At 37.6% G+C, this 13,372-nt stretch overlaps 1 long non-coding RNA gene across 2 annotated transcripts; it reads left to right on the forward strand.

Moving 5' to 3' along the window:
* The first annotated feature begins 1,908 nt into the window (after positions 1-1,908).
* On the forward strand, positions 1,909-5,948 carry LOC148016535 (uncharacterized). 2 transcript variants are annotated; one of them, XR_015688085.1, is made up of 3 exons: positions 1,909-2,219; positions 2,511-2,588; positions 5,571-5,948. It is a non-coding gene; the product is annotated as an uncharacterized LOC148016535 (long non-coding RNA). The 2 variants fall into 2 exon arrangements; XR_015688086.1 differs by lacking the exon at positions 2,511-2,588.
* The last annotated feature ends 7,424 nt before the right edge of the window (positions 5,949-13,372 follow it).

The raw sequence follows: 13,372 nt of genomic DNA on the forward strand, positions 1-13,372 counted from the left end.
TCACGATTGAGGGACTTCAGGGTAGAAGTAATTGTTGTGTCCTATTTTAAAGGACTGCCTCTACTAATGTTGTCAAGGATATGCCTATAAGAAACCATCTACATGATGTATATTCAAAGTTATAAAAAAAACTCCATTCCTTACATGGATTAAGGCAATAAAAAGTTCACTTTTTCTTAATGAACTTACACCTTTTTTTCTCTCAAATTAATCCCCTTTTGTAAATGTAATCCTCCACATTTATTAAAATTTTGTTAAATGACTATCCCATTTGTTTTGATTGCATGTGGTACACCTACATTTTTAAAGGTGCACCCCCAAAGATAATGTCCAACATGTTGGATTAATCTTGTCTCTTATAGTAGGCACTTGGTTTTGGTGATTAAGCCTCCCCTATACTCACATAGCCTATAAATCACATTGGATAATATAGGCTATTGAATTACAGTGGATAAGTCTCAATTAATTTGTGTTATTAGTGTCAATAAATTTAATGCATTTGTAAAACTCATCTCACATTATTTAAGTTGATAACAATGTAAAACAAATGTCATTCACTCAAAAATCTTTACATTGATGACTTGATATTTGTAGACCCCTAAGACAATGGTATATGTATAAAAGAAAAGTGTAGAGTGTCTTGTACACTTTACTCTTGACTATCAACTTCATGTGTGGAAGCAATAATGCATCATTCTAATCAAAACATGATTCTCACCAAAATGATAATTTGTACATGCTCAAAAAAGATAACGTTACTTTGGTGCATAAATCATGTATGGAAATGATTGCTTTAGTTGTAATGCAAATATATACATACTCTTCCTATTTTTGTATTTTGAAATGAAGTTCTTCATGATACATTCATTATGAATCTTAAAATTGTAATGTATTATCATAACATTAATTCGATGCATACATGTGGGTATCGAGATGATCATAGCACTTTATAGTTGTATATGCAAGTATATGAATGGCTCTCTCTAATTATTTATTTTGAGCTAAAATTCCTCATGCTAGACATCACAAAATCTAAAATGGTAATGTCTTATGAGTCAAATGGGACAAATTACCCAATATCCCTAATAGAATTGCACAACAAGAATACATAGGTGCTTGTTTTATTATAATGCCAAGTTGTGTGACATGGCCTTTTTTGACCTATTGATATTGAAATTGATAGTCACAACTCTTCTAGTTGTAAATAGTCAAGAACTCTTAAAAAGGCAATGAATGCAAGTAGTCATGATTTCGTGGTCTCTTGGAAAAGGCCATGAATGCAACAATCATGATTTTGTGGCTTTCTTCCAAAGGTTGTCTCATAAGTCAAGAGGCAAGCAGTAAATAAAAATTGAATGTGTGACAGCATGGATTAGATTGCCACGTATCTCACATGAGCTTGGTGCCTTTTATGCATTATGTTATAAACATTTGGTCATTTCATTATAGGGCATTCCCATAAACTTTAGTCTTCAAGAAATAAACATATGCATAGACAGCTTGCTAAAGCTCAATGCTACGTAAGAAAGGTCTCTATTTGTCCTGATTCATCACAAGAAGAGGCAATCGAATAGAAAGGTGTCGATTACGTCCACATCACTTATATTGTTCTTTGAAGAGCAGCTTTATGTTAGCAAGGGGGGTTGGAATGCAAGTGGTTTGAGCATATGGATGTGTACACGGAAGGAGCGAGGGAGTTCAAACCTTAGATTAATCCCTTGAGGTATCTTTCAAAGCTAATGTCTCTTTCAAAGCTAATGTCTTTATGGGGAAGGGAAAGAGGGACATGTGCTTGAAAAGGAGTTGTGTGTGTGTGTGTGTCTATCTAAGGTAGAGTGGAGAACGACCTTATAAAGGAAGGGGGTGTGTGGAAAAGCAAGAATTATGTAGTGCATCTCACCCGGAGAAGAGAAGAGGAGATGATGAGAGAGAGAGAGAGAGGTGATTAAGGGAAGGGGTTTCATAAGACGAGCAAATAGAAGGGAGGCGATTAAGAGAGGTGGTTAGGAGGGTTGATTGGCGATCTGTGAGGTGTGGGGCGAGTAGAGCTTGATTAGTGATGCGATTAGTGTGGGATTAGGGGAGGATGAAGGGGAAGAGATGGGGGTTGGTGTGCGTGGGGCTGCTGATCGCAACGGTGATTGTGTGCTCTCGAGTGAGCCTCCAGCAGCAGCAGCATCAGCAGCAGCATGGCGGCTCCTCTCGCCTTCTCAAGTCTTGTAAGTATCCATCGCCTCTCCCATCCCAACCTTCTAAGTATTCACATGCTTCCCCTCTTCATTCATTTGGGTGTTCCTCTATCCTCATCCTACTACTCTCAAGTGCCTCTCCCAATAATATGCTTGCCTTGCTTTGCTTACATGATTGTGTGCCTCCTCCATTTTGTGTATACATTATTCTGATGAACACTATCTGTTCCTTCAATCATGCCTCAATGAATTTTCTATCTTTTCATTAAGCTATGTCAAGTACCACCCATTGATTCTTTTGTGTTTGTTTTGGGGTTGTAGGGGCACCGTTACAAGCTCCATCTGATGACTTTTGCCTCTACCAATGCTTCAAATGCTGCTCATCGCATAACCCTACATGTGAAGCTCATCCTTGTTCATGTTCATGCTCTGGCTTACCACCTAGTTAGGCCTACAAATGTCATTTTTAAAGGGTTCTTCACATTAGGATAGTTATTCTCCAAGCTCAAATTTCTACTACATCTAGGTTGAGTAGGAAGTAAGCGATATTGTATACTTATTAACCAATCCCCAAATATTTTTCACCATTCTTTAAGTAAGAAAATAAACTCATTTAAGACTTTTGTTCAAATATTGCTCAGGGCAAAGAATTGCATATCTTGTAAGTAGTTCTATAAGAAAAAGCAACATGTTGCAAATAATATGGCATAAGCGACTTCTAGAAGTGACAAGTTGTTGATGGATTAAACTGATGTTTGTGGTATGCCCACATTCGCATGAGTCGTGGAGGACAAGTGGGTGGTATCGAGTAGTTGGCAAAGGTTAAGAGGATGATAGAATCCAATGGTAGGGCGGGTCTTGTATGGTGGTGGGCTCAATGGCAAGTGGCTTCCTCATATAAGTGGGTAGTAGCTGTAGTTGTGACCCATGATGATAACTTTGATGCAAGCAAGGGTTTAGTTCTAAACCCATTGACACGTGTGCATTTTGCTCCACTAATAGTTCCTTATTTAGACAATCTATCAGAGATGGTGAAAAGAAACCACCACATGGGCTTTTTTAGAACTTACTGAGATTGCAAAGTGGCTAGATGGTCGAACTTCATCATAATGAGGGTGCCATGGGCTTGACTAGAACTCTGACAAGATAGCTCAAAGATGCCAAAACTTGTTTGTAAGAGCTCAAATTGGCTAGATCCTTTTATATTAACAAGATTAAAGAAATGAGGAGTAAAGTGACTACACTTTTGGTGAGCATTGAGGCCCTTCATATTGACTTTCAATGTAGAGGCTTTATTGATGATCTAAGTGCTATTTAAAGAGAGTTTGACATGAGACGAATGCATGCAATATGAAGTGGTCCCATTTGGAATTTGTGCTGCATGTGGATTGGCAATGTTTGATGAGAAGCAATGTTTGATGACGATGCACTAGGTATGTTCATGCTACCTTGTAGGCATGCATATCACCAATATTGTTTTTCTCATCTAGTTGAGAGCATGAGCAAGTGCATGGAGCCTAGGTGTAGCCAAGATATCTCTCAACACATCAAGTCTCTAAGGTTATTTGACAATTGGGTATCGTCAAATGAGTGCATTAAGAGAAGCACTCATTAAAACTTGTATCGTTGTCATGGCTTGTTGTTGTACCAAGGATATGAACTACTAAGATTTTTCTAGGATAGGATTGAGGTTGTTTTCATTATAGTTGGTAACTAGTTGTTACAGTGGCAACTAACTAGTGGCTATTAGAGTGTATTAGTACCAGTAATGCATGTATGGCTATAAAAAATTTATTATTGGAATGAACTGCCACCAAAATGTGTACCATGTGGTGGGTACCAATATATTTGGTAGCTAACAATGTAATTGATAGCTACAAGAAAAAGTATACTAGTAGTTCTCAGTACCACTGGTATTTACCAGTGTTAGTATCATTGATAGCTATCTACAAGTACAAGTGTATTGGTTACTATCAATTTATATAATAGCTACCTTATAGCTACCAATTATACTAGTAGCTAAAATTTACATTGAAATGACCTACAACAAGTAGCTCTTCTTTATATTGGCATTTACCAAGTAATTGTTTTGAAATCACCTACAACTAGAAGCTACCTCATTGTTACTCAGTCATACTAGCAGTTAGAATGGTAATAATACAATAGGAATAAGTACAAGTGTACAGGTAGCTACCTATTATAGTACAATTGATAGCAACTAGTATAAATGGATAGCTATCAATCCAACTAGTGGTCATGCTTTGGTAGCTACAAGCTATAATACAATTGCTAGCAACAAAGGTAGCTATCAATAGAATTGGTAGCTACCTAGTAGGTATTGGTTATACTGTCAATATAGCTAGTAGCTATGTTGGTAGCTCTATTAGGTAGCCATCTATTATATTATTGTTGATAACTATAAGTACAACTATACTAGTAGTTGTTAGTAGGTATGGTAGCTACTAGTTATGATTCGATTGATAATAACAAATATGTGTATATTGGCAGCCATCAATACAACCAATAACTAGCTTTTATAGTACAACCGATAGCAACTAGTATAAGCAATTAGTAGCTATCAATATGACTACTGGCTATGCATGCTAGCTACTAGCTATAGTATAATTAATAAGTAGTACATGTGTACTAGTAAATGTTAGTGCAATTGGTAGTTACCTTGTAGGTACTAGTTATATTGTGAATACAATTGGCATTTATACAACCTGTATAACCAATTGATAACAACAAGTATAAGTATACTAGTAGCTACCAGTACAATTAGTAGCTACCTAGTAGGTGCTAGTTATATTGCTAGTATAGTTGATATCTATGCAATTGGTACAACCAGTAGTTGCTAGTATACTTCTAGCCACCCATACAACTTGTATGTACTAGTGTAAATGGAAGCTATCAATATAAGTTATAGTCACCACTTACACTAGGAGCCAATAAATATACTAGTAGCCACCAATTGTACTGGTAACTACTAGTGGTACTGGGGTCTACTAGTCTGCTAGAATATTAGGAATGTACTAGTTGTGATCTATCAATAGACTATTTGTAGAATGATCAACGTTTAAATATATTATCACTTCCTTTTAGACTACACACTAAAAGAAGAGAAACCATTCACAAATTTAGAGTCTAGAAATGGTCATGTCTACCTACTTGAAATAATAGCCATTTCTATTTGAAGTAGCAAGTATTATATACATTCATGCTTAATGTATTGTTTCTTATGCCATGGAACACGACAACCCATAAGTACTCTCAAGCTTGAAGATTGGTAACATCCATTTGTTTAGGATATAATCACTATTAATTACTGTTTATAGACTTATTTCATAAATATCATATGATTTGGCATCCTTACTCACACAGGTAGATGCAAATGAAGAATTAGAAAATGTGGGAGAAGGCCAAGATGAAGTGATTTTCAAAGACACAAACATAGAAATGGCCACACTAAAGAGCCCTTCCCTTAGCTAAGCATTTGGATTGTCAAAGAGATTGAGAAAAAAAGCAAGAAAGAAGTATGAAGACCTAGATGTAGCTACCAACTTGATTGAAGTCACTTGAAATATGAGAGCTACCACCACTATTAGAGCTAAAAGAAATTTGACTCCATGATCATTATGTTGTAAGTTATAGTCTAGCTTTATTGAATCAACGAGTGGTCACTTTGCAAGCATTTGATGCCTTGTATTGCTCTTTATTTGCAAACTCTTCTTTACAATGAGAGTCTAATTGTCTTTTCAATTCTTTGTGCAAAATATTATAAGTATGACTGTTGTGATATCTAAATTTTCATCTCAACTTAATATTTTGCACCCTAAAGATCTATCATACAACCTCAAAGCCATCTAAAACAAACTCACAGGATCCTACTAAACTAGATAAGCACACAAGAGAACTTTTGGACAATTTCCAAACCAATGGGGAGACTCAAAATCATCTAGAACAAACTCATGGGACCTATTAAACCTAGAAAAGCACATAAGAGAACATTTGGCCGAATTCCAAACCAATGGGGAGCTAAAAACCAAACTCAAGGTGAGAGGTTTGTTATTTTCTCCTCTAGGTCATCTTCTTTGGTTCGAAATAGCAAAGTTCAAACCCAAACATAGCTACTAGCCTCATAGAACATGGGTTCACTAGCTTGCCCTTTTCGTTTAGCCCCTACTAACACCAATATTCGGTCACCCTTTTTGTACTTCGTGAAGTGCTTTGGCAGGTCATGGGATTTCTTCTACCATTCAACTTCTAAAGACTTTGACTGCTTCGTTTTCTCCTCCCTTAGCCTTCTGCACCTCAGGTGGATTGGAAGGTCCCCCTAGGTGTGTCAGGTCCTAGTTGGTTTCTTCGCGTATTATCGCATATGCCTATAGACAAGACTCTAGTGATGTGCTTCTAAAATAAGAACACTTAGTAACACAATCGACTTAATAAATGTGGTAGTTTCACCTTTGAGGATCAGTTGATGAACTTTAGGGTGCAGGACCTTTAAAAGTTCACATGCACATTGAAGAGCGACAACTTGTACATGTGACATCTGAACCATGTGGCACTATTGAGGACATGGAAAATGATGGCCTACAAATGTATGCTATTAATGAACATATAAGCCCGAGGCCTTAAGGAAAGCTTTGTTAAGCTTATGGCAATGCCCATATTGACATTATAAAACATACAATTCCAATTGCCCAAAAAGTTTCTCTAATTATTTTATAGAATTAGAATTATAATTGTGTCTAACTTTTATGAAATATGTTATCTATCTTACTACTATATTATTTTGGTTGTAGGTTCGGAAAGCCCTCTAGAGGGCTCCTCAAACCTACAATCTTTTCTAGACCTCTCTTTTTTAATTAAAACCCCCTCCCCTCCCCTCCCCTTTCTCTCATGTGTAATCTCTCCTTTTCTCTTCCTTCTCCCCTTTTTAATTAAAAGCCTCTCTCTCTCTCTCTCTCTCTCTCTCTCTCTCTCTCTCTCTCTCTCTCTCTCTCTCTCTCTCTCTCTCTCTCTCTCTCTCTCTCTCTCTCTGTGTGTGTGTGTGTGTGTGTGTGTGTGTGTTAGGTTAAACTTTTTAATATAAACTTTTCTCTTAATTAAGCATTTTTAAATGTTTTCTTTTAATTTAAAGAAGGAGAGAGAGATAGAGCAAGAGAGAAGAAAAAGAAGAAGGATAAAAACAGAAGAAGAAGAAGAAGAAAGAGAAAAAGACGGAGGGGGGCAAGAGGAAACATAATAGTCTTGTTTTAATTAAACATTTTTCTTCCTGCCCCCTCCTCCCTCTCTCTCACTCATGTGTAGGACCTAGGCTCTCTCTCTCTCTCTCTCTCTCTCTCTCTCTCTCTCTCTCTCTCTCTCTCTCTCTCTCTCTCTCTCTCTGATTTAGATTAAACTTTTTAATTTAAAATTTTCTTTTAATTAATTTTTTTTATATAGTTTTTCACACACTTTGAGAGGGAGATAGAAGAAGAAGAAGAAGAAAGAGAAAAAGACGGAGAGAGGGAGGGAAAGAGAAAAGAGAATAGTCTTTTTTAAATTAAAATTTTTTTGATATAGTTTTTGACTTAGAGAGAGAGATAGAGAGGAAATATATAATTTTAAAGAGAGAGAAAATATGGGGAGAAAGGGAAAGAAAAAATAGAGAGAATAGTCTTTTTTTATTAAAAAGTTTTCTTCCTTCCCCCTCCTCCCTCCCTCTCTCATGTGTGGGGCCTAGGTTCTCTCTCTCTCTCTCTCTCTCTCTCTCTCTCTCTCTCTCTCTCTCTCTCTCTCTCTCTCTCTCTCTCTCTCTCTCTCTCTCTCTCTCTCTCTCTGTTTTTACCCTGGTCATAACACCATAGACCATTTGGTTGCTTTATGTGTGCTTATGGATGAAAGTCAACTTGAGGGAGCAACCTTGTATTGCTATTTTGTGGATTTTAAGAAGGTTTTTGACACAGTACAAGAGTTGTCTTATGGCAACAAATGCAAGAATTAGGGGTCCTAAATGATCTATGCATGGGAATTTACAAGATATATCAACGAGTGGTATGCTGCCTCAGAGATCGCAACGAGCTGTCACAAGTATTTGAGAGTAATATGGGAGTCAAACAAGGTTGCCCGCTCTCCCCTACATTATTTGGTTTAAGCATTGATAAGCTAGACGAAATACTTCTCATGGCTATGAATGAAGAGGAAGCCAAAATCCTGCATATTGGTATGTTTGCCATCTTGCTCCTACTTTATGCAGATGATATGGTCTTCATCACATATACTGGGGAACGTATGTAGTAGTTCATGGGGATTCTTGAATGGTTTTGTCAAGATAGCGGTTTGACGGTGAATATATAAACAACAAAGCTAATGGTTATGCACATCAAGTAATCAAAGACCCCACCGAAAGTACATTACGCATGGGACAGTCTATAGAGATAGTATCTACTTTCAAATACTTGGGGATTGAGATACCTGCAGACCACAAATGGCATACATGTGTGGAACAACGATTAGCGGAAGGAAAAATAAAGCTTTATCACTTTGAAAATGACTGCAGCCATATAGATACTAAATACTGGAAAATATGATGTATAATTTTTAATGCATATGTTCTACATACGGTATTATATGGAGTGTGTGTGTGTGTGTTGGGGGGGGGGGGGGGGGGGGGTGTGGGGGGGGGGGGAGGGGGGCATCTCCTCATCTGCATGGAATGACATTGAGAAGCTGCAAAAAGATTTTATTCATAGACATTTGGGCATCAAAAGCACCACACCGTATGTACTTATGCATTTGGAAACTGGTCGTCGGCCAATTGCAGTACATGTTATGATCCGATACTAAGATATGCCACCCGAGTACATCAAATGGATGACAGTAGGCTCCCCAAATGGGCATGGGATGCTAGCACATGCCTATAGAAAACGTTGTCATAGCGCGTAGGGTTAAAAGTCACCACAGGGGTTTGGCAAGAGAAGAATGTATGGGGGTTCAAGAGCTTAGACTCCGGAGATGGTAGAGATAAGAGAAGGGTTGAAAGTTTCAAGCCAAGTTCTTGAAGATGAGAGACATCAATGTGAAGGTAGATTCAGGGAGAGGAGTAGACGGAAAGAAGGGGTTTGAAAAAATTGAAGATGTAGAAGAATACTCCTAAAAAGAATTAGAAAATATAGAAGAATACTAACAGAGATGAAGCGTATCAGTTTCTTTCAGCATTATGAGAAGATATAACTCTAATAGACAAAAATGTGTATAAAATAATACCTTCCTCTATGTTGCTCAAATTACCAATCTGATGCTTCCATTGGCTCCAAAAGGGGATAAAATATTAGCACGTTTGGCTAGAATTCTGCCAAATCACTCCTTCATCTCCCACTTCGGAGTGCTATTCACTGCTTGAAAACAGCGATCACACGTCGCGCGATTTCACCAATCTCTCTTTTTACATAAAATCATCTCAAATTAGCTGAAAGCTACATGCTTTCTTTTACATGTCATCCTAATCTAGAAGTTGTCTATAGTTTTATGGATTTCTAAAGAGATAATATCTAAAATATCAAAAATTGGCTGAAACTTGCCCAAAAATCTAATATTTTTGAACCATGGACACTAACACTAATGTCTAAAATGGCATTGGCTCTCTAAATCAATAAGAAAGCCACACTCTAGATTATTTTTTTTAAACACGGTGTGCACGTAGCGGCACGACATCCACCCCCTCCTAACTTGCACATCCTCTAGCATCATGTGCCAAAGTCTTACGGATCTGCAGTGTTAGAAGAAGTATCTTCTGCCATGTCAATATCTTCATCTTCTACCTCTTCGTCTTCCTCTATGTCTTCATGCTCTTGACTTATATCCAAGTCTTCTAACTCATATGTTGAACTTTCTCTTCGTTTGAAGAGCTCGATTTTTTTTCCAGCTATGGGTATCTTCATGCTTGTTCCATCCAATTCAGCCAATGAATATGTGGCATTGTCATGAATGACCTTTACCACATACGGGCCAAACCAACACTTTACCATCTTCCTAAAAGCATTGTATTGATTATCTAGGCTACTGTCATAGACAAGCACCCAGTCATTTTTTTGAATTGCTCCTGGCCAAATTCGGTCTCGCTTATCAAATCTTGTTTTGTTCTTTAGGCTTGCTATCTTTAGCTTCTCAATAGCTGCTTGAACATCTTCAGGCCTTCTTTCTAGCTGCCATAGGCACAAAGTCAGCAACTCTTCTCTACTGATGCCTTCCTCCCAAGATAGAAGACTCCATGTGAGAATAGATTCTTCAATTGGCATAATTGGTTGTTGTCCATGCATAAGTTCAGCTGGCAAATAACTAGTCATTGTACTGTGAGTAGTCCGGTCAGCCCATAATGCAAAAGGTAGCATTTTAGGCCATTCTTTGATCTTTCCTCTACAAGACTTTGCTAGAGTTTTGAGAATAGGCTGGTGCCCTCTCTCACTTTTCCCATTGCCTTCATGGTTGGTTGATGTTAAATCCAACTTAATACCCAATTGAGCAAAGAAGTTGCGTGCCTCATCAGCATCCAACTCTCCTCTATCTGCAGTTACTTTACCCACTCAACCATATCTGCAAAACACATCTTCAAGCAAAAAATGACAAACAGCTTGAGTAGACTTGGTTGTTAAGGCTTTGCCTTCAACTTGATTGGTTAGACCCTCTCTTGCAAGCACTAAATATCGCATATTCCATATTCCTGTAGGCATGGTTACAAGATCAATAACCCATCTATAATGTATAGTCAAGGGATAAGTCAGTTGTAACCCATCTCGATGCTTGACCATAGAATACAAACACAATATTAGTGAGTTTGGGAATCTCCCAATTCCCATTTTTTGAATACTAAAAAGGTAGCACCCGGATAACATGCCCATAAGTTTCTCAAACTATATGATGTGACCTATCATTGGAAAGCTCTTGTAAAATGGAATTTATTGAGCTATAGAGTGCTCGATTTGGAGTTATATTTTTCAAGTTATGACAAATCCAAAGATTTGACCACGTGTCCCAAACTTATGGGAAATTCCCATATTCCCCAATATGGTGTTTACATCTAACACACATAACAGGTTTCAACAAAATGTGTTATGTCCCTATACATGTTTTTCCACCAATATTTTTCTTTGACTTTGCTAAAGGTTCCCCATATTCCTCTATGGCCAGCCCACAGGCTTTCATGAAATTCCTTCATTACCTGTTGTTGCAATCTTTTGTTACCTAAAACTCGGTCAGGCACTCCTTTCTTCTTCTTTGTGTGCTTCCATAGATGCCCTTCGTCAAGAAAAAAGACATAAGATTTCTTCTTAATATGCTTGGACTCTTCATTAGTCCAAGACTCCTCCTTCTTCATTGTGCTCAAATATTGGCTGATCTTTAGTCAATCTTCTTCATAATCTTCTTCAAGGAAATGAACTAGAACTTGAGCAATGCAATGAGCATGCTGGCTTCTAGTTAACCACCCTTCTTCCATAGATAAATCTTTGATCTTTGTTGCTATATGCTGATTTACAGCAATACCTTTTCTTGTTCTTACTATATTTAATGCTATACCATTAAAAATATCAGCTTCACCTGCAAGATTCAGCTTTGGGTTTGTATATGTAGTAACTAAAAATGTACTTTCAGCAGCCATGGAATGAAATTCAACAAGTACAGATTCTTCAGCTTCATCTTCTTCCATAAGATCTTCTTCATTGTCATATGTTGCACATGATAGCATGTCAGTAACTGGATTCGCATTTCCTGCAATATGCTTTAATTCGGGGTTGAGAGATTTAATATATGCAATCCATCTTAGCATAGCAATGTCGAGTATAGAGCAGTTGGCAATCATGCCCAAGAGTGGAAGACAATCAGCTTCTACCACTATGGAAGCACTTATAAAGTATTCACAATCACACTTTAATGCTATTACAACTCCCTACAATTTCCTTTTTACTTGTGCATACCTTCTTTAACGTTCATTGAGAACCTTTGCTCCAAAATGAATTGCATACCACTTACCTTCAAGGTCTTCTTGGCCAATAGCCCATCCTATCCCAATGGGACTTGTATCCACAATAAGGATGATGGGTTGACCATTTGAATAATCAGCCCTTTTGAGAGTGGGGGCTGAAATTAACTTCTTTAGTTTGCGTATAGTGAGAGTATGCTCTTTCCCCCAAGAGAATATTTGGCCTTTTCTTAATAATTGATAGAGATTTTCAGCTACATGAGCAAAATGCGGTATCCATATGAGATAGAATATACATGCAGCAAGAAATCTTCTCACATTTGAAATATTTGTGCATTTTTCTTGCATTCTACTGATGACATCTATCTTAATTCGTGAAGGTTTATGTCCATAGGGGCCACATAGATGTCCAACCACTAGGACTTTTTCTACTCCAAAAATCGACTTAGCTCCAAAAAGGGTGAGATGTACCTCTTCTAGGCAAGCCTTGTCAAAATCCCATCACAATCATGAATATGGTTAACTACAAATGTCCTACAGCCATCTTCGTCAAGCTCCTCATTCTTTTCATTGACTTCACATCCCTTGATAGGTACATCATCAAGAAATGAAAAAGTTGTGGAATAAAGTCCCTTAAGACTTTGTGCATGGCATTTATCATATGGGCTACGAAGTTTGTTGCACCTTGTGGTAGAGTGCACATGCAGACCAATCCAAGAGGTGTTTTCATTGTGGTAATGTCTGGGCTTTCTAATGAAAGCTAAAATTGATCATATCCTGAATACAGGTCGCCCATAGAATAAATTGCTCTAACTGCAAAAGCTTCAGCAAACTCGTCAACAATTGGACCCGAACCAACATTTCAGATTGTGACACGATTAACAAGTTGTAGATCTTGGATTAATTGTAAAGATCCATTTTTCTTGGGTACTGTAAACCATCGATTTGAGTAAGGTGCTGAGGAAGGTTCTAAAAACTTCATTCTGATCTCCTCATTTAGAAGTTCCAATAATTTGGGCAAATGCGCCCTTGGAACGAGAATGGGCTTGAGGTTCCAAGGCACATGTGGGACCGTAAAAATGACCATAGGAGCCACAATATTTGGATCCATACATCCTATTTCACTTGATTGAAATGCAAAATCTTTTCCATGTTTCATTAGCATTTGCATAAAAGAGTGTTTTTCAACCGACAAAAGGAAAGAATTTTCACCTATTTTGAG

Source organism: Lygodium microphyllum, chromosome 23 (assembly GCF_053477565.2).
Source record: "Lygodium microphyllum isolate KBCC chromosome 23, Lygodium_microphyllum_v1.1.10, whole genome shotgun sequence".
In the NCBI taxonomy this organism is placed as follows: domain Eukaryota; kingdom Viridiplantae; phylum Streptophyta; class Polypodiopsida; order Schizaeales; family Lygodiaceae; genus Lygodium; species Lygodium microphyllum.